Source organism: Schistocerca nitens, chromosome 2 (genome assembly GCF_023898315.1).
Source record: "Schistocerca nitens isolate TAMUIC-IGC-003100 chromosome 2, iqSchNite1.1, whole genome shotgun sequence".
NCBI lineage: Eukaryota > Metazoa > Arthropoda > Insecta > Orthoptera > Acrididae > Schistocerca > Schistocerca nitens.
Window position 1 is genome coordinate 367,604,887 of NC_064615.1, and position 27,738 is coordinate 367,632,624.

Sequence of the window (27,738 nt, forward strand, 5' to 3'; positions counted from 1 at the left end):
GTGTAACTCCAGCCCATCAATTAAATCTCGCAACTCCAGACAAAAATTAAAATTCGGACACTGGTCTTCTCTGCGTACAACACAGTTAAAATCGCCGCCCAATAAAATCTTCGAACAACCACAGGATAATAATGGCACAATTTCATCGCGATAAAAAACACTCCTATCCCTTCGGCCTGTAGATCCAGTCGGGGCATAGACGTTGATCAAAAGCAAATCTTCGAACTGTACGACAATCCCTCTACCCGTTTCTAAAATCGCTCGAGGTCTACAAGTGATGCCCGCTTTGTACAAAATTGCAGTCCCTGCCTCATCGCCAATATTTATGATGGCCTCATAGCCTGTGACATTCCCGACCTTGGGTGTGACGACTTCTTGTAGGAAAACGATATCTATATCGGCGGCATACAGATAGTCAGTCAAACATTTTAATTTTACATCAGATGTTATTCGATTTATATTAGCAGTTGCAATTTTGTAATCCCGCATAAGAAGGGGTGATGCCATGTTAATGCGTATCGTCAGCCCAGGAAGGCTGCCTGCTCGACCCCGGCGAGTGAGCGGTATCCATAAATGCATCGGGTCCAGAACTGTCGACCTGCATCCCCATATCGGCCTCCTCTGAATGCTGCACGACCTGTACTCCATCGTCCGTGACGATTCTCTCACATTCATCCGTCCGGAACTGCTTGATAGTACGCTGCAGTTTCTGTTCGAGAGTACGAGTTTCCTCTTCACTCTGCTTACGGACCGATTTCTTTTGTCGACCTTTCTTCTGAGGACGGGTGTCCTCGACTGGTTCGTTGTTGTCAGAATTCGCAGCGGTAGGGGTAGCTCCCGTGGGAGACAGTTCTTTGCCGGAAACTGCGCTGACTGGAGAAGACACGTCAAGGGGATGGGAAACTCGCGGCTGGTCACCAGAGTCCTCAGGTGTAAGACTCTCCACAGATGGGAGCATCTGTTGATCGGGCAACCGAGGCGGAAGTTCCACACGGACCACGCCAGCATCGGAAGGGCGCGAATTTCCGGCCCCGTCGTTTGCATAGGTTTCCACGTCAGAAGCAACGGGCATTCGGCTCGGCGTAGCGTTGTTTACACCGGCGGCGGGCACGTCAGGCACAACCTCAGTCGCGTGCAGCTGTGGCGCGCTAACGACAGACGGACCGACAAGGCTCTCGGCATACGTCGGCTTATTGCCATCCAGCCCAGCTGCAAGGGCATCACGTTGTCGTAAAACACGACGCACTGGTTTAGCACGTGGACACGCGGCCTTCATATGGTCCGGAGAGCCACAAAGTACACATGTACGTGGTTGCCCCTCGTACATAACGAGTGCTCGGAAGCCTTGTACCACGACATTCGACGGGATATGCTTAGATAGGTCAATTCGCGCTACTCTGACACCATTATCCACATTGAAGTGTTTAAGGCCACTCCACTGCTCTTGGTGAATTTCTAATACGTTCCCATACTGGGACAGACATTGCCGAATACGTTCAAGGTCAATTTCAAATGGTAGGTTGAATATACGGACCGTGCGCAGGCCTAACCCAGCATGGTTAACAACAACTTTACAAATTTCACCATCAGAATTAACGAACTCGGCAGTACCCTTAGTTGAGTCCATTACACGTAAACAAGGCTCGTCATTAACAAGTTTCACGTAAACGGCATTCGCTAGAAAATCGTATGAAAATCCTAAAACTTCCTCGTCTTTAAGACCCAATCTGTCGAAGAAAAAATCGACTAATTCGTAGACATGTGGTCGGGCAAAACCAAACGGGAATTGGAAACGCAACGTGTAACGGCGTAACTGATCATCCATGGCAAAAGCCATGATGTACTCACAAGGCCCACAACTGCTGCAAGCGCCGCCAAACACGCGCGGAGCGAGCACTCCGGCACGTCCGCACACGGCCGCTGCTGCGGCGGAACTGTGTCCCCTAGACCAACGAGCCTGTTCGTTCCGAAAACACACTGCATGTGAATGACGCCACCGAGGATGGTCTCACCATGTACGGCTGCAGCTCACCCAGCGTTCTCTCTGGCTGTCGCGGTTGGATTGTTTTCATCGACTTCTTGTACTATAGGAACCTCACGAATCGGAGGGAGCTCGTAGCCGATGCCCTTGCTAACACAGAAGAAAAACTGTTGCTACCACGAGTCTCCGGGTGGCACATCAGACGATCCGTCGTTTCCGTGGTGTAGCGGTTATCACGTCTGCTTTACACGCAGAAGGTCCCCGGTTCGATCCCGGGCGGGAACACAACAATTTTAATCCGCTTATCGGATTTCATTTCCGGGATGACCTCACGGATGCGTATGCAGAGACAATCAATGTCATATTCTAGATGGATAGGGCGTCATTTTACTGTCAAATACTGTTGCTCTCTTATTGCACCGGTATTTGGTAACTGAGAACGCCCCTAGCTCCATTATGGCTGGCAAAATTTACAACCCGGTTCTTCAGGGCTACTTCAGGTGCGCTTCCTACTGGCTATCCTGAGCTCGCGCTACTCGCCTTGTCACGGCTGTGTCAAAGTGTGAAGGTAACTAATAATGAGAAACTCTTAGCCACGCTCAGTCTTACGTCCCACCCATTGGTTGTTGCCGTCGCTAGTAAGATGAAGGTAGACTGTCGCACAATCAAGCTGAATCTCCACTCACGGTGCACATATTCCGCAAAGACAACCTTGTTTTCCGTTGCAAGAAAAATTACCGTCTGCCTTTCTACCGAATTCCACCTACGTACTTTACTGGTGCCGGATTCTTGTTATATCCACGTGATATAACAGGCGTCTTACTCTTCATTGAGGAGCTGCAACCGGGACTGAGTTCCACCTACTCTTCAGCACGGTCAAAATGGCAGGGCTCGTCCGGGATTTGAACCCGGGACCTCCTGCACCCAAAGCAGGAATCATACCCCTAGACCAACGAGCCACCTGCCCGCACCACTCAAGCTAATCACAAGTAGTGCATCTCCCAGGGAACACAAACTTTCACGTGAATTCGCAAGATAAGCGCTTTCTGCAGGCAGCACTCACCACTGATGAGAAGAATATTAAAGGCACCGAATAAAAAGCGAAATAACTTCATCGAACTCTGCTTATGAACAGCCGGCAGTGCCTCAGTTTCCGTATGTGGTTTCTCAGGGTTAAGAGAAGGCGAATGCACTAAACAAAATAACATCGGGAAAGCAAGCACCAACTCATAATGAAAATATTGAAGAATATATTGCAAGCAAAACTTCCAGAAGACGAATACTGAAGACGCCACAGACAAAAGAATTATTCTATGCAGCAACGATCATCTAGGAAGCGTGAATTGCATGTGCCGCTCCACCACACAACTTCTTTTGATACTGTTTTACTTATTCTAAATTTTCATTATCTGATCGTCTCTAGAATACTGTGTGATTATCACGTGGTTTCCTCCTTCCAACAGCGATAGTGGTAAGTAAATCGACTACAAAATCTTTCAAAGTAGGTCAGACACCAAAAAAAAAAAAAATCGGAGCTGCGTGTAGCTCATGTCATTCTGCTTCAAAGGTAATTCAGCGGCTGGGAGTAGTGGCGTACTCCTGTAATCCAAGCTTCCGGGAGGCCGTTGTGTGGGAGAGATCTGGAAACAACTACAGATTCGGCCGTTTCGCGAGCTCAGGAACGGCCGCGGTACCTTCATCGAGCTCTGCAGATCAACAGATGACGGTGTGGAAATTTCGGCAAGCGGTGGCTAAGGGTTAAGAGAAGCCGAACGCACTAAACACAAGAACGTCGGGAAACCGAAGCACGTAACTATAAGATTGCGGAATGCAGTGCAAAAGCAAAACTTCGAGAAGACCAACTCTGAAGCCATCGGCGCGCTAGGAGTTACTCCGCGCAGCAGCGATCATCTAGGAAGAGCGAGACGGGGGTGTCGCTCGACCACACAACAAATTTTTACTTAATCCAAATTTGCAATACCGGTTCGTCACTAGAATACTGCGCCTTGGTTCTTCCAAAAGCGATAGTAATAAGCACGTCGACTACAGCGTCATTTAGGGTAGTGAGTCAGACATGGAGAGGATAAAGGGCGGGTGGAATGTGCAACGACAGGGGGCATTGCAGGGCGGGCGCCGACTCCTTGCGCTGTGGCGCCGGCGGCGGCCTGGAGGGGCTGGGGCTGCTGGTGCCTCCATGTAGAGCTGCCGCCGAGCCCAGGCGCCGTGCCGCTAACGAAGCGATCGCCTTTGGTGACATCTTTTGCAATAACGACTGCGCGAATCGACGGTATCTCGTAAGGAAAGAAAGAGCAGCAGATGCTGCTGAGGACTCTCCCTCGAGCGTTTCCGATGACTTCTTGAGCTCTTATTCGACATGGCATTCAGGCAGTCAAGGGTGCTGTCGATTGTTTCACACGAATGCGAAATACCGGCATTGTGATTTTTACGCCACAATGGCGATCGTCCTACAAGTTGTATCACATGTGGAGGGCAGAGCGTAGCAGTTTCCGTGGTGTAGCGGTTATAACGTCTGCCTAACACGCACAAGGTCCCCGGTTCGATTGCGGGCGGAAACACGTTTTCGTCGCACTCAGCAAGACACTTGCTACGATCTCTACTGTGACCATTTAAATCAACTTCAAACGTTCCACCAGCAGGGTGCACATGGCTCAAATGAAACTGTTTCAGAACTGGTTGTCGGATTTAGCGCTGACTTGGAGGCCTGGAAATGCGCGAAACAGCCGCCGCCATGCGGTTTGTTAGCACACCGTTGTACAAAACGCAAGGGCTCGTCCGGGATTTGAACCCGGGACCTCCTGCACCCGAAGCAGGAATCATACCCCTAGACCAACGAGCCTGTTCGTTCCGAAAACACACTGCATGTGAATGACGCCACCGAGGATGGTCTCACCATGTACGGCTGCAGCTCACCCAGCGTTCTCTCTGGCTGTCGCGGTTGGATTGTTTTCATCGACTTCTTGTACTGCCGCCGAGCCCAGGCGCCGTGCCGCTAACGAAGCGATCGCCTTTGGTGACATCTTTTGCAATAACGACTGCGCGAATCGACGGTATCTCGTAAGGAAAGAAAGAGCAGCAGATGCTGCTGAGGACTCTCCCTCGAGCGTTTCCGATGACTTCTTGAGCTCTTATTCGACATGGCATTCAGGCAGTCAAGGGTGCTGTCGATTGTTTCACACGAATGCGAAATACCGGCATTGTGATTTTTACGCCACAATGGCGATCGTCCTACAAGTTGTATCACATGTGGAGGGCAGAGCGTAGCAGTTTCCGTGGTGTAGCGGTTATAACGTCTGCCTAACACGCACAAGGTCCCCGGTTCGATTGCGGGCGGAAACACGTTTTCGTCGCACTCAGCAAGACACTTGCTACGATCTCTACTGTGACCATTTAAATCAACTTCAAACGTTCCACCAGCAGGGTGCACATGGCTCAAATGAAACTGTTTCAGAACTGGTTGTCGGATTTAGCGCTGACTTGGAGGCCTGGAAATGCGCGAAACAGCCGCCGCCATGCGGTTTGTTAGCACACCGTTGTACAAAACGCAAGGGCTCGTCCGGGATTTGAACCCGGGACCTCCTGCACCCGAAGCAGGAATCATACCCCTAGACCAACGAGCCTGTTCGTTCCGAAAACACACTGCATGTGAATGACGCCACCGAGGATGGTCTCACCATGTACGGCTGCAGCTCACCCAGCGTTCTCTCTGGCTGTCGCGGTTGGATTGTTTTCATCGACTTCTTGTACTGCCGCCGAGCCCAGGCGCCGTGCCGCTAACGAAGCGATCGCCTTTGGTGACATCTTTTGCAATAACGACTGCGCGAATCGACGGTATCTCGTAAGGAAAGAAAGAGCAGCAGATGCTGCTGAGGACTCTCCCTCGAGCGTTTCCGATGACTTCTTGAGCTCTTATTCGACATGGCATTCAGGCAGTCAAGGGTGCTGTCGATTGTTTCACACGAATGCGAAATACCGGCATTGTGATTTTTACGCCACAATGGCGATCGTCCTACAAGTTGTATCACATGTGGAGGGCAGAGCGTAGCAGTTTCCGTGGTGTAGCGGTTATAACGTCTGCCTAACACGCACAAGGTCCCCGGTTCGATTGCGGGCGGAAACACGTTTTCGTCGCACTCAGCAAGACACTTGCTACGATCTCTACTGTGACCATTTAAATCAACTTCAAACGTTCCACCAGCAGGGTGCACATGGCTCAAATGAAACTGTTTCAGAACTGGTTGTCGGATTTAGCGCTGACTTGGAGGCCTGGAAATGCGCGAAACAGCCGCCGCCATGCGGTTTGTTAGCACACCGTTGTACAAAACGCAAGGGCTCGTCCGGGATTTGAACCCGGGACCTCCTGCACCCGAAGCAGGAATCATACCCCTAGACCAACGAGCCTGTTCGTTCCGAAAACACACTGCATGTGAATGACGCCACCGAGGATGGTCTCACCATGTACGGCTGCAGCTCACCCAGCGTTCTCTCTGGCTGTCGCGGTTGGATTGTTTTCATCGACTTCTTGTACTATAGGAACCTCACGAATCGGAGGGAGCTCGTAGCCGATGCCCTTGCTAACACAGAAGAAAAACTGTTGCTACCACGAGTCTCCGGGTGGCACATCAGACGATCCGTCGTTTCCGTGGTGTAGCGGTTATCACGTCTGCTTTACACGCAGAAGGTCCCCGATTCGATCCCGGGCGGGAACACAACAATTTTAATCCGCTTATCGGATTTCATTTCCGGGATGACCTCACGGATGCGTATGCAGAGACAATCAATGTCATATTCTAGATGGATAGGGCGTCATTTTACTGTCAAATACTGTTGCTCTCTTATTGCACCGGTATTTGGTAACTGAGAACGCCCCTAGCTCCATTATGGCTGGCAAAATTTACAACCCGGTTCTTCAGGGCTACTTCAGGTGCGCTTCCTACTGGCTATCCTGAGCTCGCGCTACTCGCCTTGTCACGGCTGTGTCAAAGTGTGAAGGTAACTAATAATGAGAAACTCTTAGCCACGCTCAGTCTTACGTCCCACCCATTGGTTGTTGCCGTCGCTAGTAAGATGAAGGTAGACTGTCGCACAATCAAGCTGAATCTCCACTCACGGTGCACATATTCCGCAAAGACAACCTTGTTTTCCGTTGCAAGAAAAATTACCGTCTGCCTTTCTACCGAATTCCACCTACGTACTTTACTGGTGCCGGATTCTTGTTATATCCACGTGATATAACAGGCGTCTTACTCTTCATTGAGGAGCTGCAACCGGGACTGAGTTCCACCTACTCTTCAGCACGGTCAAAATGGCAGGGCTCGTCCGGGATTTGAACCCGGGACCTCCTGCACCCAAAGCAGGAATCATACCCCTAGACCAACGAGCCACCTGCCCGCACCACTCAAGCCAATCACAAGTAGTGCATCTCCCAGGGAACACAAACTTTCACGTGAATTCGCAAGATAAGCGCTTTCTGCAGGCAGCACTCACCACTGATGAGAAGAATATTAAAGGCACCGAATAAAAAGCGAAATAACTTCATCGAACTCTGCTTATGAACAGCCGGCAGTGCCTCAGTTTCCGTATGTGGTTTCTCAGGGTTAAGAGAAGGCGAATGCACTAAACAAAATAACATCGGGAAAGCAAGCACCAACTCATAATGAAAATATTGAAGAATATATTGCAAGCAAAACTTCCAGAAGACGAATACTGAAGACGCCACAGACAAAAGAATTATTCTATGCAGCAACGATCATCTAGGAAGCGTGAATTGCATGTGCCGCTCCACCACACAACTTCTTTTGATACTGTTTTACTTATTCTAAATTTTCATTACCTGATCGTCTCTAGAATACTGTGTGATTATCACGTGGTTTCCTCCTTCCAACAGCGATAGTGGTAAGTAAATCGACTACAAAATCTTTCAAAGTAGGTCAGACACCAAAAAAAAAAAAAAAAAAAAAAAAAAATCGGAGCTGCGTGTAGCTCATGTCATTCTGCTTCAAAGGTAATTCAGCGGCTGGGAGTAGTGGCGTACTCCTGTAATCCAAGCTTCCGGGAGGCCGTTGTGTGGGAGAGATCTGGAAACAACTACAGATTCGGCCGTTTCGCGAGCTCAGGAACGGCCGCGGTACCTTCATCGAGCTCTGCAGATCAACAGATGACGGTGTGGAAATTTCGGCAAGCGGTGGCTAAGGATTAAGAGAAGCCGAACGCACTAAACACAAGAACGTCGGGAAACCGAAGCACGTAACTATAAGATTGCGGAATGCAGTGCAAAAGCAAAACTTCGAGAAGACCAACTCTGAAGCCATCGGCGCGCTAGGAGTTACTCCGCGCAGCAGCGATCATCTAGGAAGAGCGAGACGGGGGTGTCGCTCGACCACACAACAAATTTTTACTTAATCCAAATTTGCAATACCGGTTCGTCACTAGAATACTGCGCCTTGGTTCTTCCAAAAGCGATAGTAATAAGCACGTCGACTACAGCGTCATTTAGGGTAGTGAGTCAGACATGGAGAGGATAAAGGGCGGGTGGAATGTGCAACGACAGGGGGCATTGCAGGGCGGGCGCCGACTCCTTGCGCTGTGGCGCCGGCGGCGGCCTGGAGGGGCTGGGGCTGCTGGTGCCTCCATGTAGAGCTGCCGCCGAGCCCAGGCGCCGTGCCGTGCCGCTAACGAAGCGATCGCCTTTGGTGACATCTTTTGCAATAACGACTGCGCGAATCGACGGTATCTCGTAAGGAAAGAAAGAGCAGCAGATGCTGCTGAGGACTCTCCCTCGAGCGTTTCCGATGACTTCTTGAGCTCTTATTCGACATGGCATTCAGGCAGTCAAGGGTGCTGTCGATTGTTTCACACGAATGCGAAATACCGGCATTGTGATTTTTACGCCACAATGGCGATCGTCCTACAAGTTGTATCACATGTGGAGGGCAGAGCGTAGCAGTTTCCGTGGTGTAGCGGTTATAACGTCTGCCTAACACGCACAAGGTCCCCGGTTCGATTGCGGGCGGAAACACGTTTTCGTCGCACTCAGCAAGACACTTGCTACGATCTCTACTGTGACCATTTAAATCAACTTCAAACGTTCCACCAGCAGGGTGCACATGGCTCAAATGAAACTGTTTCAGAACTGGTTGTCGGATTTAGCGCTGACTTGGAGGCCTGGAAATGCGCGAAACAGCCGCCGCCATGCGGTTTGTTAGCACACCGTTGTACAAAACGCAAGGGCTCGTCCGGGATTTGAACCCGGGACCTCCTGCACCCGAAGCAGGAATCATACCCCTAGACCAACGAGCCTGTTCGTTCCGAAAACACACTGCATGTGAATGACGCCACCGAGGATGGTCTCACCATGTACGGCTGCAGCTCACCCAGCGTTCTCTCTGGCTGTCGCGGTTGGATTGTTTTCATCGACTTCTTGTACTGCCGCCGAGCCCAGGCGCCGTGCCGCTAACGAAGCGATCGCCTTTGGTGACATCTTTTGCAATAACGACTGCGCGAATCGACGGTATCTCGTAAGGAAAGAAAGAGCAGCAGATGCTGCTGAGGACTCTCCCTCGAGCGTTTCCGATGACTTCTTGAGCTCTTATTCGACATGGCATTCAGGCAGTCAAGGGTGCTGTCGATTGTTTCACACGAATGCGAAATACCGGCATTGTGATTTTTACGCCACAATGGCGATCGTCCTACAAGTTGTATCACATGTGGAGGGCAGAGCGTAGCAGTTTCCGTGGTGTAGCGGTTATAACGTCTGCCTAACACGCACAAGGTCCCCGGTTCGATTGCGGGCGGAAACACGTTTTCGTCGCACTCAGCAAGACACTTGCTACGATCTCTACTGTGACCATTTAAATCAACTTCAAACGTTCCACCAGCAGGGTGCACATGGCTCAAATGAAACTGTTTCAGAACTGGTTGTCGGATTTAGCGCTGACTTGGAGGCCTGGAAATGCGCGAAACAGCCGCCGCCATGCGGTTTGTTAGCACACCGTTGTACAAAACGCAAGGGCTCGTCCGGGATTTGAACCCGGGACCTCCTGCACCCGAAGCAGGAATCATACCCCTAGACCAACGAGCCTGTTCGTTCCGAAAACACACTGCATGTGAATGACGCCACCGAGGATGGTCTCACCATGTACGGCTGCAGCTCACCCAGCGTTCTCTCTGGCTGTCGCGGTTGGATTGTTTTCATCGACTTCTTGTACTATAGGAACCTCACGAATCGGAGGGAGCTCGTAGCCGATGCCCTTGCTAACACAGAAGAAAAACTGTTGCTACCACGAGTCTCCGGGTGGCACATCATACGATCCGTCGTTTTCGTGGTGTAGCGGTTATCACGTCTGCTTTACACGCAGAAGGTCCCCGATTCGATCCCGGGCGGGAACACAACAATTTTAATCCGCTTATCGGATTTCATTTCCGGGATGACCTCACGGATGCGTATGCAGAGACAATCAATGTCATATTCTAGATGGATAGGGCGTCATTTTACTGTCAAATACTGTTGCTCTCTTATTGCACCGGTATTTGGTAACTGAGAACGCCCCTAGCTCCATTATGGCTGGCAAAATTTACAACCCGGTTCTTCAGGGCTACTTCAGGTGCGCTTCCTACTGGCTATCCTGAGCTCGCGCTACTCGCCTTGTCACGGCTGTGTCAAAGTGTGAAGGTAACTAATAATGAGAAACTCTTAGCCACGCTCAGTCTTACGTCCCACCCATTGGTTGTTGCCGTCGCTAGTAAGATGAAGGTAGACTGTCGCACAATCAAGCTGAATCTCCACTCACGGTGCACATATTCCGCAAAGACAACCTTGTTTTCCGTTGCAAGAAAAATTACCGTCTGCCTTTCTACCGAATTCCACCTACGTACTTTACTGGTGCCGGATTCTTGTTATATCCACGTGATATAACAGGCGTCTTACTCTTCATTGAGGAGCTGCAACCGGGACTGAGTTCCACCTACTCTTCAGCACGGTCAAAATGGCAGGGCTCGTCCGGGATTTGAACCCGGGACCTCCTGCACCCAAAGCAGGAATCATACCCCTAGACCAACGAGCCACCTGCCCGCACCACTCAAGCTAATCACAAGTAGTGCATCTCCCAGGGAACACAAACTTTCACGTGAATTCGCAAGATAAGCGCTTTCTGCAAGCAGCACTCACCACTGATGAGAAGAATATTAAAGGCACCGAATAAAAAGCGAAATAACTTCATCGAACTCTGCTTATGAACAGCCGGCAGTGCCTCAGTTTCCGTATGTGGTTTCTCAGGGTTAAGAGAAGGCGAATGCACTAAACAAAATAACATCGGGAAAGCAAGCACCAACTCATAATGAAAATATTGAAGAATATATTGCAAGCAAAACTTCCAGAAGACGAATACTGAAGACGCCACAGACAAAAGAATTATTCTATGCAGCAACGATCATCTAGGAAGCGTGAATTGCATGTGCCGCTCCACCACACAACTTCTTTTGATACTGTTTTACTTATTCTAAATTTTCATTACCTGATCGTCTCTAGAATACTGTGTGATTATCACGTGGTTTCCTCCTTCCAACAGCGATAGTGGTAAGTAAATCGACTACAAAATCTTTCAAAGTAGGTCAGACACCAAAAAAAAAAAAAAAAAAAAAAAAAATCGGAGCTGCGTGTAGCTCATGTCATTCTGCTTCAAAGGTAATTCAGCGGCTGGGAGTAGTGGCGTACTCCTGTAATCCAAGCTTCCGGGAGGCCGTTGTGTGGGAGAGATCTGGAAACAACTACAGATTCGGCCGTTTCGCGAGCTCAGGAACGGCCGCGGTACCTTCATCGAGCTCTGCAGATCAACAGATGACGGTGTGGAAATTTCGGCAAGCGGTGGCTAAGGGTTAAGAGAAGCCGAACGCACTAAACACAAGAACGTCGGGAAACCGAAGCACGTAACTATAAGATTGCGGAATGCAGTGCAAAAGCAAAACTTCGAGAAGACCAACTCTGAAGCCATCGGCGCGCTAGGAGTTACTCCGCGCAGCAGCGATCATCTAGGAAGAGCGAGACGGGGGTGTCGCTCGACCACACAACAAATTTTTACTTAATCCAAATTTGCAATACCGGTTCGTCACTAGAATACTGCGCCTTGGTTCTTCCAAAAGCGATAGTAATAAGCACGTCGACTACAGCGTCATTTAGGGTAGTGAGTCAGACATGGAGAGGATAAAGGGCGGGTGGAATGTGCAACGACAGGGGGCATTGCAGGGCGGGCGCCGACTCCTTGCGCTGTGGCGCCGGCGGCGGCCTGGAGGGGCTGGGGCTGCTGGTGCCTCCATGTAGAGCTGCCGCCGAGCCCAGGCGCCGTGCCGCTAACGAAGCGATCGCCTTTGGTGACATCTTTTGCAATAACGACTGCGCGAATCGACGGTATCTCGTAAGGAAAGAAAGAGCAGCAGATGCTGCTGAGGACTCTCCCTCGAGCGTTTCCGATGACTTCTTGAGCTCTTATTCGACATGGCATTCAGGCAGTCAAGGGTGCTGTCGATTGTTTCACACGAATGCGAAATACCGGCATTGTGATTTTTACGCCACAATGGCGATCGTCCTACAAGTTGTATCACATGTGGAGGGCAGAGCGTAGCAGTTTCCGTGGTGTAGCGGTTATAACGTCTGCCTAACACGCACAAGGTCCCCGGTTCGATTGCGGGCGGAAACACGTTTTCGTCGCACTCAGCAAGACACTTGCTACGATCTCTACTGTGACCATTTAAATCAACTTCAAACGTTCCACCAGCAGGGTGCACATGGCTCAAATGAAACTGTTTCAGAACTGGTTGTCGGATTTAGCGCTGACTTGGAGGCCTGGAAATGCGCGAAACAGCCGCCGCCATGCGGTTTGTTAGCACACCGTTGTACAAAACGCAAGGGCTCGTCCGGGATTTGAACCCGGGACCTCCTGCACCCGAAGCAGGAATCATACCCCTAGACCAACGAGCCTGTTCGTTCCGAAAACACACTGCATGTGAATGACGCCACCGAGGATGGTCTCACCATGTACGGCTGCAGCTCACCCAGCGTTCTCTCTGGCTGTCGCGGTTGGATTGTTTTCATCGACTTCTTGTACTGCCGCCGAGCCCAGGCGCCGTGCCGCTAACGAAGCGATCGCCTTTGGTGACATCTTTTGCAATAACGACTGCGCGAATCGACGGTATCTCGTAAGGAAAGAAAGAGCAGCAGATGCTGCTGAGGACTCTCCCTCGAGCGTTTCCGATGACTTCTTGAGCTCTTATTCGACATGGCATTCAGGCAGTCAAGGGTGCTGTCGATTGTTTCACACGAATGCGAAATACCGGCATTGTGATTTTTACGCCACAATGGCGATCGTCCTACAAGTTGTATCACATGTGGAGGGCAGAGCGTAGCAGTTTCCGTGGTGTAGCGGTTATAACGTCTGCCTAACACGCACAAGGTCCCCGGTTCGATTGCGGGCGGAAACACGTTTTCGTCGCACTCAGCAAGACACTTGCTACGATCTCTACTGTGACCATTTAAATCAACTTCAAACGTTCCACCAGCAGGGTGCACATGGCTCAAATGAAACTGTTTCAGAACTGGTTGTCGGATTTAGCGCTGACTTGGAGGCCTGGAAATGCGCGAAACAGCCGCCGCCATGCGGTTTGTTAGCACACCGTTGTACAAAACGCAAGGGCTCGTCCGGGATTTGAACCCGGGACCTCCTGCACCCGAAGCAGGAATCATACCCCTAGACCAACGAGCCTGTTCGTTCCGAAAACACACTGCATGTGAATGACGCCACCGAGGATGGTCTCACCATGTACGGCTGCAGCTCACCCAGCGTTCTCTCTGGCTGTCGCGGTTGGATTGTTTTCATCGACTTCTTGTACTATAGGAACCTCACGAATCGGAGGGAGCTCGTAGCCGATGCCCTTGCTAACACAGAAGAAAAACTGTTGCTACCACGAGTCTCCGGGTGGCACATCAGACGATCCGTCGTTTCCGTGGTGTAGCGGTTATCACGTCTGCTTTACACGCAGAAGGTCCCCGATTCGATCCCGGGCGGGAACACAACAATTTTAATCCGCTTATCGGATTTCATTTCCGGGATGACCTCACGGATGCGTATGCAGAGACAATCAATGTCATATTCTAGATGGATAGGGCGTCATTTTACTGTCAAATACTGTTGCTCTCTTATTGCACCGGTATTTGGTAACTGAGAACGCCCCTAGCTCCATTATGGCTGGCAAAATTTACAACCCGGTTCTTCAGGGCTACTTCAGGTGCGCTTCCTACTGGCTATCCTGAGCTCGCGCTACTCGCCTTGTCACGGCTGTGTCAAAGTGTGAAGGTAACTAATAATGAGAAACTCTTAGCCACGCTCAGTCTTACGTCCCACCCATTGGTTGTTGCCGTCGCTAGTAAGATGAAGGTAGACTGTCGCACAATCAAGCTGAATCTCCACTCACGGTGCACATATTCCGCAAAGACAACCTTGTTTTCCGTTGCAAGAAAAATTACCGTCTGCCTTTCTACCGAATTCCACCTACGTACTTTACTGGTGCCGGATTCTTGTTATATCCACGTGATATAACAGGCGTCTTACTCTTCATTGAGGAGCTGCAACCGGGACTGAGTTCCACCTACTCTTCAGCACGGTCAAAATGGCAGGGCTCGTCCGGGATTTGAACCCGGGACCTCCTGCACCCAAAGCAGGAATCATACCCCTAGACCAACGAGCCACCTGCCCGCACCACTCAAGCTAATCACAAGTAGTGCATCTCCCAGGGAACACAAACTTTCACGTGAATTCGCAAGATAAGCGCTTTCTGCAAGCAGCACTCACCACTGATGAGAAGAATATTAAAGGCACCGAATAAAAAGCGAAATAACTTCATCGAACTCTGCTTATGAACAGCCGGCAGTGCCTCAGTTTCCGTATGTGGTTTCTCAGGGTTAAGAGAAGGCGAATGCACTAAACAAAATAACATCGGGAAAGCAAGCACCAACTCATAATGAAAATATTGAAGAATATATTGCAAGCAAAACTTCCAGAAGACGAATACTGAAGACGCCACAGACAAAAGAATTATTCTATGCAGCAACGATCATCTAGGAAGCGTGAATTGCATGTGCCGCTCCACCACACAACTTCTTTTGATACTGTTTTACTTATTCTAAATTTTCATTACCTGATCGTCTCTAGAATACTGTGTGATTATCACGTGGTTTCCTCCTTCCAACAGCGATAGTGGTAAGTAAATCGACTACAAAATCTTTCAAAGTAGGTCAGACACCAAAAAAAAAAAAAAAAAAAAAAAAAATCGGAGCTGCGTGTAGCTCATGTCATTCTGCTTCAAAGGTAATTCAGCGGCTGGGAGTAGTGGCGTACTCCTGTAATCCAAGCTTCCGGGAGGCCGTTGTGTGGGAGAGATCTGGAAACAACTACAGATTCGGCCGTTTCGCGAGCTCAGGAACGGCCGCGGTACCTTCATCGAGCTCTGCAGATCAACAGATGACGGTGTGGAAATTTCGGCAAGCGGTGGCTAAGGGTTAAGAGAAGCCGAACGCACTAAACACAAGAACGTCGGGAAACCGAAGCACGTAACTATAAGATTGCGGAATGCAGTGCAAAAGCAAAACTTCGAGAAGACCAACTCTGAAGCCATCGGCGCGCTAGGAGTTACTCCGCGCAGCAGCGATCATCTAGGAAGAGCGAGACGGGGGTGTCGCTCGACCACACAACAAATTTTTACTTAATCCAAATTTGCAATACCGGTTCGTCACTAGAATACTGCGCCTTGGTTCTTCCAAAAGCGATAGTAATAAGCACGTCGACTACAGCGTCATTTAGGGTAGTGAGTCAGACATGGAGAGGATAAAGGGCGGGTGGAATGTGCAACGACAGGGGGCATTGCAGGGCGGGCGCCGACTCCTTGCGCTGTGGCGCCGGCGGCGGCCTGGAGGGGCTGGGGCTGCTGGTGCCTCCATGTAGAGCTGCCGCCGAGCCCAGGCGCCGTGCCGTGCCGCTAACGAAGCGATCGCCTTTGGTGACATCTTTTGCAATAACGACTGCGCGAATCGACGGTATCTCGTAAGGAAAGAAAGAGCAGCAGATGCTGCTGAGGACTCTCCCTCGAGCGTTTCCGATGACTTCTTGAGCTCTTATTCGACATGGCATTCAGGCAGTCAAGGGTGCTGTCGATTGTTTCACACGAATGCGAAATACCGGCATTGTGATTTTTACGCCACAATGGCGATCGTCCTACAAGTTGTATCACATGTGGAGGGCAGAGCGTAGCAGTTTCCGTGGTGTAGCGGTTATAACGTCTGCCTAACACGCACAAGGTCCCCGGTTCGATTGCGGGCGGAAACACGTTTTCGTCGCACTCAGCAAGACACTTGCTACGATCTCTACTGTGACCATTTAAATCAACTTCAAACGTTCCACCAGCAGGGTGCACATGGCTCAAATGAAACTGTTTCAGAACTGGTTGTCGGATTTAGCGCTGACTTGGAGGCCTGGAAATGCGCGAAACAGCCGCCGCCATGCGGTTTGTTAGCACACCGTTGTACAAAACGCAAGGGCTCGTCCGGGATTTGAACCCGGGACCTCCTGCACCCGAAGCAGGAATCATACCCCTAGACCAACGAGCCTGTTCGTTCCGAAAACACACTGCATGTGAATGACGCCACCGAGGATGGTCTCACCATGTACGGCTGCAGCTCACCCAGCGTTCTCTCTGGCTGTCGCGGTTGGATTGTTTTCATCGACTTCTTGTACTGCCGCCGAGCCCAGGCGCCGTGCCGCTAACGAAGCGATCGCCTTTGGTGACATCTTTTGCAATAACGACTGCGCGAATCGACGGTATCTCGTAAGGAAAGAAAGAGCAGCAGATGCTGCTGAGGACTCTCCCTCGAGCGTTTCCGATGACTTCTTGAGCTCTTATTCGACATGGCATTCAGGCAGTCAAGGGTGCTGTCGATTGTTTCACACGAATGCGAAATACCGGCATTGTGATTTTTACGCCACAATGGCGATCGTCCTACAAGTTGTATCACATGTGGAGGGCAGAGCGTAGCAGTTTCCGTGGTGTAGCGGTTATAACGTCTGCCTAACACGCACAAGGTCCCCGGTTCGATTGCGGGCGGAAACACGTTTTCGTCGCACTCAGCAAGACACTTGCTACGATCTCTACTGTGACCATTTAAATCAACTTCAAACGTTCCACCAGCAGGGTGCACATGGCTCAAATGAAACTGTTTCAGAACTGGTTGTCGGATTTAGCGCTGACTTGGAGGCCTGGAAATGCGCGAAACAGCCGCCGCCATGCGGTTTGTTAGCACACCGTTGTACAAAACGCAAGGGATCGTCCGGGATTTGAACCCGGGACCTCCTGCACCCGAAGCAGGAATCATACCCCTAGACCAACGAGCCTGTTCGTTCCGAAAACACACTGCATGTGAATGACGCCACCGAGGATGGTCTCACCATGTACGGCTGCAGCTCACCCAGCGTTCTCTCTGGCTGTCGCGGTTGGATTGTTTTCATCGACTTCTTGTACTGCCGCCGAGCCCAGGCGCCGTGCCGCTAACGAAGCGATCGCCTTTGGTGACATCTTTTGCAATAACGACTGCGCGAATCGACGGTATCTCGTAAGGAAAGAAAGAGCAGCAGATGCTGCTGAGGACTCTCCCTCGAGCGTTTCCGATGACTTCTTGAGCTCTTATTCGACATGGCATTCAGGCAGTCAAGGGTGCTGTCGATTGTTTCACACGAATGCGAAATACCGGCATTGTGATTTTTACGCCACAATGGCGATCGTCCTACAAGTTGTATCACATGTGGAGGGCAGAGCGTAGCAGTTTCCGTGGTGTAGCGGTTATAACGTCTGCCTAACACGCACAAGGTCCCCGGTTCGATTGCGGGCGGAAACACGTTTTCGTCGCACTCAGCAAGACACTTGCTACGATCTCTACTGTGACCATTTAAATCAACTTCAAACGTTCCACCAGCAGGGTGCACATGGCTCAAATGAAACTGTTTCAGAACTGGTTGTCGGATTTAGCGCTGACTTGGAGGCCTGGAAATGCGCGAAACAGCCGCCGCCATGCGGTTTGTTAGCACACCGTTGTACAAAACGCAAGGGCTCGTCCGGGATTTGAACCCGGGACCTCCTGCACCCGAAGCAGGAATCATACCCCTAGACCAACGAGCCTGTTCGTTCCGAAAACACACTGCATGTGAATGACGCCACCGAGGATGGTCTCACCATGTACGGCTGCAGCTCACCCAGCGTTCTCTCTGGCTGTCGCGGTTGGATTGTTTTCATCGACTTCTTGTACTGCCGCCGAGCCCAGGCGCCGTGCCGCTAACGAAGCGATCGCCTTTGGTGACATCTTTTGCAATAACGACTGCGCGAATCGACGGTATCTCGTAAGGAAAGAAAGAGCAGCAGATGCTGCTGAGGACTCTCCCTCGAGCGTTTCCGATGACTTCTTGAGCTCTTATTCGACATGGCATTCAGGCAGTCAAGGGTGCTGTCGATTGTTTCACACGAATGCGAAATACCGGCATTGTGATTTTTACGCCACAATGGCGATCGTCCTACAAGTTGTATCACATGTGGAGGGCAGAGCGTAGCAGTTTCCGTGGTGTAGCGGTTATAACGTCTGCCTAACACGCACAAGGTCCCCGGTTCGATTGCGGGCGGAAACACGTTTTCGTCGCACTCAGCAAGACACTTGCTACGATCTCTACTGTGACCATTTAAATCAACTTCAAACGTTCCACCAGCAGGGTGCACATGGCTCAAATGAAACTGTTTCAGAACTGGTTGTCGGATTTAGCGCTGACTTGGAGGCCTGGAAATGCGCGAAACAGCCGCCGCCATGCGGTTTGTTAGCACACCGTTGTACAAAACGCAAGGGCTCGTCCGGGATTTGAACCCGGGACCTCCTGCACCCGAAGCAGGAATCATACCCCTAGACCAACGAGCCTGTTCGTTCCGAAAACACACTGCATGTGAATGACGCCACCGAGGATGGTCTCACCATGTACGGCTGCAGCTCACCCAGCGTTCTCTCTGGCTGTCGCGGTTGGATTGTTTTCATCGACTTCTTGTACTATAGGAACCTCACGAATCGGAGGGAGCTCGTAGCCGATGCCCTTGCTAACACAGAAGAAAAACTGTTGCTACCACGAGTCTCCGGGTGGCACATCAGACGATCCGTCGTTTCCGTGGTGTAGCGGTTATCACGTCTGCTTTACACGCAGAAGGTCCCCGATTCAATCCCGGGCGGGAACACAACAATTTTAATCCGCTTATCGGATTTCATTTCCGGGATGACCTCACGGATGCGTATGCAGAGACAATCAATGTCATATTCTAGATGGATAGGGCGTCATTTTACTGTCAAATACTGTTGCTCTCTTATTGCACCGGTATTTGGTAACTGAGAACGCCCCTAGCTCCATTATGGCTGGCAAAATTTACAACCCGGTTCTTCAGGGCTACTTCAGGTGCGCTTCCTACTGGCTATCCTGAGCTCGCGCTACTCGCCTTGTCACGGCTGTGTCAAAGTGTGAAGGTAACTAATAATGAGAAACTCTTAGCCACGCTCAGTCTTACGTCCCACCCATTGGTTGTTGCCGTCGCTAGTAAGATGAAGGTAGACTGTCGCACAATCAAGCTGAATCTCCACTCACGGTGCACATATTCCGCAAAGACAACCTTGTTTTCCGTTGCAAGAAAAATTACCGTCTGCCTTTCTACCGAATTCCACCTACGTACTTTACTGGTGCCGGATTCTTGTTATATCCACGTGATATAACAGGCGTCTTACTCTTCATTGAGGAGCTGCAACCGGGACTGAGTTCCACCTACTCTTCAGCACGGTCAAAATGGCAGGGCTCGTCCGGGATTTGAACCCGGGACCTCCTGCACCCAAAGCAGGAATCATACCCCTAGACCAACGAGCCACCTGCCCGCACCACTCAAGCTAATCACAAGTAGTGCATCTCCCAGGGAACACAAACTTTCACGTGAATTCGCAAGATAAGCGCTTTCTGCAGGCAGCACTCACCACTGATGAGAAGAATATTAAAGGCACCGAATAAAAAGCGAAATAACTTCATCGAACTCTGCTTATGAACAGCCGGCAGTGCCTCAGTTTCCGTATGTGGTTTCTCAGGGTTAAGAGAAGGCGAATGCACTAAACAAAATAACATCGGGAAAGCAAGCACCAACTCATAATGAAAATATTGAAGAATATATTGCAAGCAAAACTTCCAGAAGACGAATACTGAAGACGCCACAGACAAAAGAATTATTCTATGCAGCAACGATCATCTAGGAAGCGTGAATTGCATGTGCCGCTCCACCACACAACTTCTTTTGATACTGTTTTACTTATTCTAAATTTTCATTACCTGATCGTCTCTAGAATACTGTGTGATTATCACGTGGTTTCCTCCTTCCAACAGCGATAGTGGTAAGTAAATCGACTACAAAATCTTTCAAAGTAGGTCAGACACCAAAAAAAAAAAAAAAATCGGAGCTGCGTGTAGCTCATGTCATTCTGCTTCAAAGGTAATTCAGCGGCTGGGAGTAGTGGCGTACTCCTGTAATCCAAGCTTCCGGGAGGCCGTTGTGTGGGAGAGATCTGGAAACAACTACAGATTCGGCCGTTTCGCGAGCTCAGGAACGGCCGCGGTACCTTCATCGAGCTCTGCAGATCAACAGATGACGGTGTGGAAATTTCGGCAAGCGGTGGCTAAGGGTTAAGAGAAGCCGAACGCACTAAACACAAGAACGTCGGGAAACCGAAGCACGTAACTATAAGATTGCGGAATGCAGTGCAAAAGCAAAACTTCGAGAAGACCAACTCTGAAGCCATCGGCGCGCTAGGAGTTACTCCGCGCAGCAGCGATCATCTAGGAAGAGCGAGACGGGGGTGTCGCTCGACCACACAACAAATTTTTACTTAATCCAAATTTGCAATACCGGTTCGTCACTAGAATACTGCGCCTTGGTTCTTCCAAAAGCGATAGTAATAAGCACGTCGACTACAGCGTCATTTAGGGTAGTGAGTCAGACATGGAGAGGATAAAGGGCGGGTGGAATGTGCAACGACAGGGGGCATTGCAGGGCGGGCGCCGACTCCTTGCGCTGTGGCGCCGGCGGCGGCCTGGAGGGGCTGGGGCTGCTGGTGCCTCCATGTAGAGCTGCCGCCGAGCCCAGGCGCCGTGCCGCTAACGAAGCGATCGCCTTTGGTGACATCTTTTGCAATAACGACTGCGCGAATCGACGGTATCTCGTAAGGAAAGAAAGAGCAGCAGATGCTGCTGAGGACTCTCCCTCGAGCGTTTCCGATGACTTCTTGAGCTCTTATTCGACATGGCATTCAGGCAGTCAAGGGTGCTGTCGATTGTTTCACACGAATGCGAAATACCGGCATTGTGATTTTTACGCCACAATGGCGATCGTCCTACAAGTTGTATCACATGTGGAGGGCAGAGCGTAGCAGTTTCCGTGGTGTAGCGGTTATAACGTCTGCCTAACACGCACAAGGTCCCCGGTTCGATTGCGGGCGGAAACACGTTTTCGTCGCACTCAGCAAGACACTTGCTACGATCTCTACTGTGACCATTTAAATCAACTTCAAACGTTCCACCAGCAGGGTGCACATGGCTCAAATGAAACTGTTTCAGAACTGGTTGTCGGATTTAGCGCTGACTTGGAGGCCTGGAAATGCGCGAAACAGCCGCCGCCATGCGGTTTGTTAGCACACCGTTGTACAAAACGCAAGGGCTCGTCCGGGATTTGAACCCGGGACCTCCTGCACCCGAAGCAGGAATCATACCCCTAGACCAACGAGCCTGTTCGTTCCGAAAACACACTGCATGTGAATGACGCCACCGAGGATGGTCTCACCATGTACGGCTGCAGCTCACCCAGCGTTCTCTCTGGCTGTCGCGGTTGGATTGTTTTCATCGACTTCTTGTACTGCCGCCGAGCCCAGGCGCCGTGCCGCTAACGAAGCGATCGCCTTTGGTGACATCTTTTGCAATAACGACTGCGCGAATCGACGGTATCTCGTAAGGAAAGAAAGAGCAGCAGATGCTGCTGAGGACTCTCCCTCGAGCGTTTCCGATGACTTCTTGAGCTCTTATTCGACATGGCATTCAGGCAGTCAAGGGTGCTGTCGATTGTTTCACACGAATGCGAAATACCGGCATTGTGATTTTTACGCCACAATGGCGATCGTCCTACAAGTTGTATCACATGTGGAGGGCAGAGCGTAGCAGTTTCCGTGGTGTAGCGGTTATAACGTCTGCCTAACACGCACAAGGTCCCCGGTTCGATTGCGGGCGGAAACACGTTTTCGTCGCACTCAGCAAGACACTTGCTACGATCTCTACTGTGACCATTTAAATCAACTTCAAACGTTCCACCAGCAGGGTGCACATGGCTCAAATGAAACTGTTTCAGAACTGGTTGTCGGATTTAGCGCTGACTTGGAGGCCTGGAAATGCGCGAAACAGCCGCCGCCATGCGGTTTGTTAGCACACCGTTGTACAAAACGCAAGGGCTCGTCCGGGATTTGAACCCGGGACCTCCTGCACCCGAAGCAGGAATCATACCCCTAGACCAACGAGCCTGTTCGTTCCGAAAACACACTGCATGTGAATGACGCCACCGAGGATGGTCTCACCATGTACGGCTGCAGCTCACCCAGCGTTCTCTCTGGCTGTCGCGGTTGGATTGTTTTCATCGACTTCTTGTACTGCCGCCGAGCCCAGGCGCCGTGCCGCTAACGAAGCGATCGCCTTTGGTGACATCTTTTGCAATAACGACTGCGCGAATCGACGGTATCTCGTAAGGAAAGAAAGAGCAGCAGATGCTGCTGAGGACTCTCCCTCGAGCGTTTCCGATGACTTCTTGAGCTCTTATTCGACATGGCATTCAGGCAGTCAAGGGTGCTGTCGATTGTTTCACACGAATGCGAAATACCGGCATTGTGATTTTTACGCCACAATGGCGATCGTCCTACAAGTTGTATCACATGTGGAGGGCAGAGCGTAGCAGTTTCCGTGGTGTAGCGGTTATAACGTCTGCCTAACACGCACAAGGTCCCCGGTTCGATTGCGGGCGGAAACACGTTTTCGTCGCACTCAGCAAGACACTTGCTACGATCTCTACTGTGACCATTTAAATCAACTTCAAACGTTCCACCAGCAGGGTGCACATGGCTCAAATGAAACTGTTTCAGAACTGGTTGTCGGATTTAGCGCTGACTTGGAGGCCTGGAAATGCGCGAAACAGCCGCCGCCATGCGGTTTGTTAGCACACCGTTGTACAAAACGCAAGGGCTCGTCCGGGATTTGAACCCGGGACCTCCTGCACCCGAAGCAGGAATCATACCCCTAGACCAACGAGCCTGTTCGTTCCGAAAACACACTGCATGTGAATGACGCCACCGAGGATGGTCTCACCATGTACGGCTGCAGCTCACCCAGCGTTCTCTCTGGCTGTCGCGGTTGGATTGTTTTCATCGACTTCTTGTACTGCCGCCGAGCCCAGGCGCCGTGCCGCTAACGAAGCGATCGCCTTTGGTGACATCTTTTGCAATAACGACTGCGCGAATCGACGGTATCTCGTAAGGAAAGAAAGAGCAGCAGATGCTGCTGAGGACTCTCCCTCGAGCGTTTCCGATGACTTCTTGAGCTCTTATTCGACATGGCATTCAGGCAGTCAAGGGTGCTGTCGATTGTTTCACACGAATGCGAAATACCGGCATTGTGATTTTTACGCCACAATGGCGATCGTCCTACAAGTTGTATCACATGTGGAGGGCAGAGCGTAGCAGTTTCCGTGGTGTAGCGGTTATAACGTCTGCCTAACACGCACAAGGTCCCCGGTTCGATTGCGGGCGGAAACACGTTTTCGTCGCACTCAGCAAGACACTTGCTACGATCTCTACTGTGACCATTTAAATCAACTTCAAACGTTCCACCAGCAGGGTGCACATGGCTCAAATGAAACTGTTTCAGAACTGGTTGTCGGATTTAGCGCTGACTTGGAGGCCTGGAAATGCGCGAAACAGCCGCCGCCATGCGGTTTGTTAGCACACCGTTGTACAAAACGCAAGGGCTCGTCCGGGATTTGAACCCGGGACCTCCTGCACCCGAAGCAGGAATCATACCCCTAGACCAACGAGCCTGTTCGTTCCGAAAACACACTGCATGTGAATGACGCCACCGAGGATGGTCTCACCATGTACGGCTGCAGCTCACCCAGCGTTCTCTCTGGCTGTCGCGGTTGGATTGTTTTCATCGACTTCTTGTACTGCCGCCGAGCCCAGGCGCCGTGCCGCTAACGAAGCGATCGCCTTTGGTGACATCTTTTGCAATAACGACTGCGCGAATCGACGGTATCTCGTAAGGAAAGAAAGAGCAGCAGATGCTGCTGAGGACTCTCCCTCGAGCGTTTCCGATGACTTCTTGAGCTCTTATTCGACATGGCATTCAGGCAGTCAAGGGTGCTGTCGATTGTTTCACACGAATGCGAAATACCGGCATTGTGATTTTTACGCCACAATGGCGATCGTCCTACAAGTTGTATCACATGTGGAGGGCAGAGCGTAGCAGTTTCCGTGGTGTAGCGGTTATAACGTCTGCCTAACACGCACAAGGTCCCCGGTTCGATTGCGGGCGGAAACACGTTTTCGTCGCACTCAGCAAGACACTTGCTACGATCTCTACTGTGACCATTTAAATCAACTTCAAACGTTCCACCAGCAGGGTGCACATGGCTCAAATGAAACTGTTTCAGAACTGGTTGTCGGATTTAGCGCTGACTTGGAGGCCTGGAAATGCGCGAAACAGCCGCCGCCATGCGGTTTGTTAGCACACCGTTGTACAAAACGCAAGGGCTCGTCCGGGATTTGAACCCGGGACCTCCTGCACCCGAAGCAGGAATCATACCCCTAGACCAACGAGCCTGTTCGTTCCGAAAACACACTGCATGTGAATGACGCCACCGAGGATGGTCTCACCATGTACGGCTGCAGCTCACCCAGCGTTCTCTCTGGCTGTCGCGGTTGGATTGTTTTCATCGACTTCTTGTACTGCCGCCGAGCCCAGGCGCCGTGCCGCTAACGAAGCGATCGCCTTTGGTGACATCTTTTGCAATAACGACTGCGCGAATCGACGGTATCTCGTAAGGAAAGAAAGAGCAGCAGATGCTGCTGAGGACTCTCCCTCGAGCGTTTCCGATGACTTCTTGAGCTCTTATTCGACATGGCATTCAGGCAGTCAAGGGTGCTGTCGATTGTTTCACACGAATGCGAAATACCGGCATTGTGATTTTTACGCCACAATGGCGATCGTCCTACAAGTTGTATCACATGTGGAGGGCAGAGCGTAGCAGTTTCCGTGGTGTAGCGGTTATAACGTCTGCCTAACACGCACAAGGTCCCCGGTTCGATTGCGGGCGGAAACACGTTTTCGTCGCACTCAGCAAGACACTTGCTACGATCTCTACTGTGACCATTTAAATCAACTTCAAACGTTCCACCAGCAGGGTGCACATGGCTCAAATGAAACTGTTTCAGAACTGGTTGTCGGATTTAGCGCTGACTTGGAGGCCTGGAAATGCGCGAAACAGCCGCCGCCATGCGGTTTGTTAGCACACCGTTGTACAAAACGCAAGGGCTCGTCCGGGATTTGAACCCGGGACCTCCTGCACCCGAAGCAGGAATCATACCCCTAGACCAACGAGCCTGTTCGTTCCGAAAACACACTGCATGTGAATGACGCCACCGAGGATGGTCTCACCATGTACGGCTGCAGCTCACCCAGCGTTCTCTCTGGCTGTCGCGGTTGGATTGTTTTCATCGACTTCTTGTACTATAGGAACCTCACGAATCGGAGGGAGCTCGTAGCCGATGCCCTTGCTAACACAGAAGAAAAACTGTTGCTACCACGAGTCTCCGGGTGGCACATCAGACGATCCGTCGTTTCCGTGGTGTAGCGGTTATCACGTCTGCTTTACACGCAGAAGGTCCCCGATTCGATCCCGGGCGGGAACACAACAATTTTAATCCGCTTATCGGATTTCATTTCCGGGATGACCTCACGGATGCGTATGCAGAGACAATCAATGTCATATTCTAGATGGATAGGGCGTCATTTTACTGTCAAATACTGTTGCTCTCTTATTGCACCGGTATTTGGTAACTGAGAACGCCCCTAGCTCCATTATGGCTGGCAAAATTTACAACCCGGTTCTTCAGGGCTACTTCAGGTGCGCTTCCTACTGGCTATCCTGAGCTCGCGCTACTCGCCTTGTCACGGCTGTGTCAAAGTGTGAAGGTAACTAATAATGAGAAACTCTTAGCCACGCTCAGTCTTACGTCCCACCCATTGGTTGTTGCCGTCGCTAGTAAGATGAAGGTAGACTGTCGCACAATCAAGCTGAATCTCCACTCACGGTGCACATATTCCGCAAAGACAACCTTGTTTTCCGTTGCAAGAAAAATTACCGTCTGCCTTTCTACCGAATTCCACCTACGTACTTTACTGGTGCCGGATTCTTGTTATATCCACGTGATATAACAGGCGTCTTACTCTTCATTGAGGAGCTGCAACCGGGACTAAGTTCCACCTACTCTTCAGCACGGTCAAAATGGCAGGGCTCGTCCGGGATTTGAACCCGGGACCTCCTGCACCCAAAGCAGGAATCATACCCCTAGACCAACGAGCCACCTGCCCGCACCACTCAAGCTAATCACAAGTAGTGCATCTCCCAGGGAACACAAACTTTCACGTGAATTCGCAAGATAAGCGCTTTCTGCAGGCAGCACTCACCACTGATGAGAAGAATATTAAAGGCACCGAATAAAAAGCGAAATAACTTCATCGAACTCTGCTTATGAACAGCCGGCAGTGCCTCAGTTTCCGTATGTGGTTTCTCAGGGTTAAGAGAAGGCGAATGCACTAAACAAAATAACATCGGGAAAGCAAGCACCAACTCATAATGAAAATATTGAAGAATATATTGCAAGCAAAACTTCCAGAAGACGAATACTGAAGACGCCACAGACAAAAGAATTATTCTATGCAGCAACGATCATCTAGGAAGCGTGAATTGCATGTGCCGCTCCACCACACAACTTCTTTTGATACTGTTTTACTTATTCTAAATTTTCATTACCTGATCGTCTCTAGAATACTGTGTGATTATCACGTGGTTTCCTCCTTCCAACAGCGATAGTGGTAAGTAAATCGACTACAAAATCTTTCAAAGTAGGTCAGACACCAAAAAAAAAAAAAAAAAAAAATCGGAGCTGCGTGTAGCTCATGTCATTCTGCTTCAAAGGTAATTCAGCGGCTGGGAGTAGTGGCGTACTCCTGTAATCCAAGCTTCCGGGAGGCCGTTGTGTGGGAGAGATCTGGAAACAACTACAGATTCGGCCGTTTCGCGAGCTCAGGAACGGCCGCGGTACCTTCATCGAGCTCTGCAGATCAACAGATGACGGTGTGGAAATTTCGGCAAGCGGTGGCTAAGGGTTAAGAGAAGCCGAACGCACTAAACACAAGAACGTCGGGAAACCGAAGCACGTAACTATAAGATTGCGGAATGCAGTGCAAAAGCAAAACTTCGAGAAGACCAACTCTGAAGCCATCGGCGCGCTAGGAGTTACTCCGCGCAGCAGCGATCATCTAGGAAGAGCGAGACGG

The 27,738-nt window shown here is 50.7% G+C and overlaps 29 non-coding genes across 29 annotated transcripts; 6 read left to right on the top strand and 23 right to left on the bottom strand.

Moving 5' to 3' along the window:
* The first annotated feature begins 2,193 nt into the window (after positions 1-2,193).
* On the top strand, positions 2,194-2,266 carry Trnav-uac (transfer RNA valine (anticodon UAC)). The gene has a single exon. It is a non-coding gene; the product is annotated as a tRNA-Val (tRNA).
* Positions 2,267-2,868: 602 nt separating this feature from the next.
* On the bottom strand, positions 2,869-2,940 carry Trnap-ugg (transfer RNA proline (anticodon UGG)). Its single transcript has one exon. It is a non-coding gene; the product is annotated as a tRNA-Pro (tRNA).
* A 1,826-nt stretch (positions 2,941-4,766) lies between these two features.
* On the bottom strand, positions 4,767-4,838 carry Trnap-cgg (transfer RNA proline (anticodon CGG)). The gene has a single exon. It is a non-coding gene; the product is annotated as a tRNA-Pro (tRNA).
* Positions 4,839-5,547: 709 nt separating this feature from the next.
* Positions 5,548-5,619, bottom strand: Trnap-cgg (transfer RNA proline (anticodon CGG)). The gene has a single exon. It is a non-coding gene; the product is annotated as a tRNA-Pro (tRNA).
* A 709-nt stretch (positions 5,620-6,328) lies between these two features.
* On the bottom strand, positions 6,329-6,400 carry Trnap-cgg (transfer RNA proline (anticodon CGG)). The gene has a single exon. It is a non-coding gene; the product is annotated as a tRNA-Pro (tRNA).
* A 235-nt stretch (positions 6,401-6,635) lies between these two features.
* On the top strand, positions 6,636-6,708 carry Trnav-uac (transfer RNA valine (anticodon UAC)). Its single transcript has one exon. It is a non-coding gene; the product is annotated as a tRNA-Val (tRNA).
* Positions 6,709-7,310: 602 nt separating this feature from the next.
* On the bottom strand, positions 7,311-7,382 carry Trnap-ugg (transfer RNA proline (anticodon UGG)). Its single transcript has one exon. It is a non-coding gene; the product is annotated as a tRNA-Pro (tRNA).
* Positions 7,383-9,226: 1,844 nt separating this feature from the next.
* Trnap-cgg (transfer RNA proline (anticodon CGG)) lies at positions 9,227-9,298 on the bottom strand. The gene has a single exon. It is a non-coding gene; the product is annotated as a tRNA-Pro (tRNA).
* A 709-nt stretch (positions 9,299-10,007) lies between these two features.
* Trnap-cgg (transfer RNA proline (anticodon CGG)) lies at positions 10,008-10,079 on the bottom strand. Its single transcript has one exon. It is a non-coding gene; the product is annotated as a tRNA-Pro (tRNA).
* A 235-nt stretch (positions 10,080-10,314) lies between these two features.
* Positions 10,315-10,387, top strand: Trnav-uac (transfer RNA valine (anticodon UAC)). Its single transcript has one exon. It is a non-coding gene; the product is annotated as a tRNA-Val (tRNA).
* A 602-nt stretch (positions 10,388-10,989) lies between these two features.
* Trnap-ugg (transfer RNA proline (anticodon UGG)) lies at positions 10,990-11,061 on the bottom strand. Its single transcript has one exon. It is a non-coding gene; the product is annotated as a tRNA-Pro (tRNA).
* Positions 11,062-12,899: 1,838 nt separating this feature from the next.
* Positions 12,900-12,971, bottom strand: Trnap-cgg (transfer RNA proline (anticodon CGG)). Its single transcript has one exon. It is a non-coding gene; the product is annotated as a tRNA-Pro (tRNA).
* A 709-nt stretch (positions 12,972-13,680) lies between these two features.
* On the bottom strand, positions 13,681-13,752 carry Trnap-cgg (transfer RNA proline (anticodon CGG)). The gene has a single exon. It is a non-coding gene; the product is annotated as a tRNA-Pro (tRNA).
* A 235-nt stretch (positions 13,753-13,987) lies between these two features.
* Positions 13,988-14,060, top strand: Trnav-uac (transfer RNA valine (anticodon UAC)). Its single transcript has one exon. It is a non-coding gene; the product is annotated as a tRNA-Val (tRNA).
* A 602-nt stretch (positions 14,061-14,662) lies between these two features.
* Positions 14,663-14,734, bottom strand: Trnap-ugg (transfer RNA proline (anticodon UGG)). The gene has a single exon. It is a non-coding gene; the product is annotated as a tRNA-Pro (tRNA).
* Positions 14,735-16,577: 1,843 nt separating this feature from the next.
* On the bottom strand, positions 16,578-16,649 carry Trnap-cgg (transfer RNA proline (anticodon CGG)). Its single transcript has one exon. It is a non-coding gene; the product is annotated as a tRNA-Pro (tRNA).
* A 709-nt stretch (positions 16,650-17,358) lies between these two features.
* Positions 17,359-17,430, bottom strand: Trnap-cgg (transfer RNA proline (anticodon CGG)). The gene has a single exon. It is a non-coding gene; the product is annotated as a tRNA-Pro (tRNA).
* Positions 17,431-18,139: 709 nt separating this feature from the next.
* Positions 18,140-18,211, bottom strand: Trnap-cgg (transfer RNA proline (anticodon CGG)). The gene has a single exon. It is a non-coding gene; the product is annotated as a tRNA-Pro (tRNA).
* Positions 18,212-18,920: 709 nt separating this feature from the next.
* On the bottom strand, positions 18,921-18,992 carry Trnap-cgg (transfer RNA proline (anticodon CGG)). The gene has a single exon. It is a non-coding gene; the product is annotated as a tRNA-Pro (tRNA).
* A 235-nt stretch (positions 18,993-19,227) lies between these two features.
* Positions 19,228-19,300, top strand: Trnav-uac (transfer RNA valine (anticodon UAC)). Its single transcript has one exon. It is a non-coding gene; the product is annotated as a tRNA-Val (tRNA).
* Positions 19,301-19,902: 602 nt separating this feature from the next.
* Trnap-ugg (transfer RNA proline (anticodon UGG)) lies at positions 19,903-19,974 on the bottom strand. The gene has a single exon. It is a non-coding gene; the product is annotated as a tRNA-Pro (tRNA).
* A 1,828-nt stretch (positions 19,975-21,802) lies between these two features.
* Positions 21,803-21,874, bottom strand: Trnap-cgg (transfer RNA proline (anticodon CGG)). Its single transcript has one exon. It is a non-coding gene; the product is annotated as a tRNA-Pro (tRNA).
* A 709-nt stretch (positions 21,875-22,583) lies between these two features.
* Trnap-cgg (transfer RNA proline (anticodon CGG)) lies at positions 22,584-22,655 on the bottom strand. The gene has a single exon. It is a non-coding gene; the product is annotated as a tRNA-Pro (tRNA).
* A 709-nt stretch (positions 22,656-23,364) lies between these two features.
* Trnap-cgg (transfer RNA proline (anticodon CGG)) lies at positions 23,365-23,436 on the bottom strand. Its single transcript has one exon. It is a non-coding gene; the product is annotated as a tRNA-Pro (tRNA).
* A 709-nt stretch (positions 23,437-24,145) lies between these two features.
* Trnap-cgg (transfer RNA proline (anticodon CGG)) lies at positions 24,146-24,217 on the bottom strand. Its single transcript has one exon. It is a non-coding gene; the product is annotated as a tRNA-Pro (tRNA).
* Positions 24,218-24,926: 709 nt separating this feature from the next.
* Trnap-cgg (transfer RNA proline (anticodon CGG)) lies at positions 24,927-24,998 on the bottom strand. The gene has a single exon. It is a non-coding gene; the product is annotated as a tRNA-Pro (tRNA).
* A 709-nt stretch (positions 24,999-25,707) lies between these two features.
* On the bottom strand, positions 25,708-25,779 carry Trnap-cgg (transfer RNA proline (anticodon CGG)). Its single transcript has one exon. It is a non-coding gene; the product is annotated as a tRNA-Pro (tRNA).
* A 235-nt stretch (positions 25,780-26,014) lies between these two features.
* Positions 26,015-26,087, top strand: Trnav-uac (transfer RNA valine (anticodon UAC)). The gene has a single exon. It is a non-coding gene; the product is annotated as a tRNA-Val (tRNA).
* Positions 26,088-26,689: 602 nt separating this feature from the next.
* Trnap-ugg (transfer RNA proline (anticodon UGG)) lies at positions 26,690-26,761 on the bottom strand. The gene has a single exon. It is a non-coding gene; the product is annotated as a tRNA-Pro (tRNA).
* Positions 26,762-27,738: the final 977 nt, after the last annotated feature.